Here is a 665-nt window from a genome sequence, read left to right on the forward strand (position 1 = left end):
TAGCCTAGCAATCGTGAGCAGTCGCTCGTTTTCGCTCGTTTCCTCTCCTTTTAATCCATTGGGTCAAAAGAGAGGAAACGAGCGAAAACGAGCGACTGCTCACGATTGCTAGGCTAGCAGAGTATCGGCTGAACGCACCCAATAAGTTGGAGTGAGAGACAAGAAGGGGCTGTTCAGTGACCTCTATGAAGTTGGCCGGACAACTTCAACGTATCGAACTTTCATTAATTGGAATCGATTGGTGGTCGTTTGGTGGTCTTTGGTAGTCTAGTCCGATCGTTTGGTGGTTAGTCGTTTTCCTGTAAAATAAAAATGAAATTTCCGGTGTGAAGTTAGCCGGACAATTTTTATTTTTCAACCAATTTAACTTTTTTATAGCTCATTTGACGCGGAATCGTTTGGTGGTCACGAATATCACCAGTAAAACGTTTGGTGGTCAACCGTTTTCCCAGAAAATAGAAAAAACCGTATGCGCATAATGCCGTAGTCGGAACAATTGTATTTATCACCCAAATTGACTTTGATAGGGCTCAATCGACGCGGAATCGTTTGGTGGTCACGAATATAATCAGTAAAACGTTTGGTGGTCAACCGTTTTCCCAGAAAAAAAAAACCGTGGATTCCGCGTCGATTGAGCCCTATCAAAGTCAATTTGGGTGATAAAT

The sequence above is a fragment of the Temnothorax curvispinosus genome, unplaced genomic scaffold, assembly GCF_003070985.1.
Source record: "Temnothorax curvispinosus isolate PA1 unplaced genomic scaffold, ASM307098v1 QBEX01004771.1, whole genome shotgun sequence".
Taxonomy (NCBI): Eukaryota; Metazoa; Arthropoda; class Insecta; order Hymenoptera; family Formicidae; genus Temnothorax; species Temnothorax curvispinosus.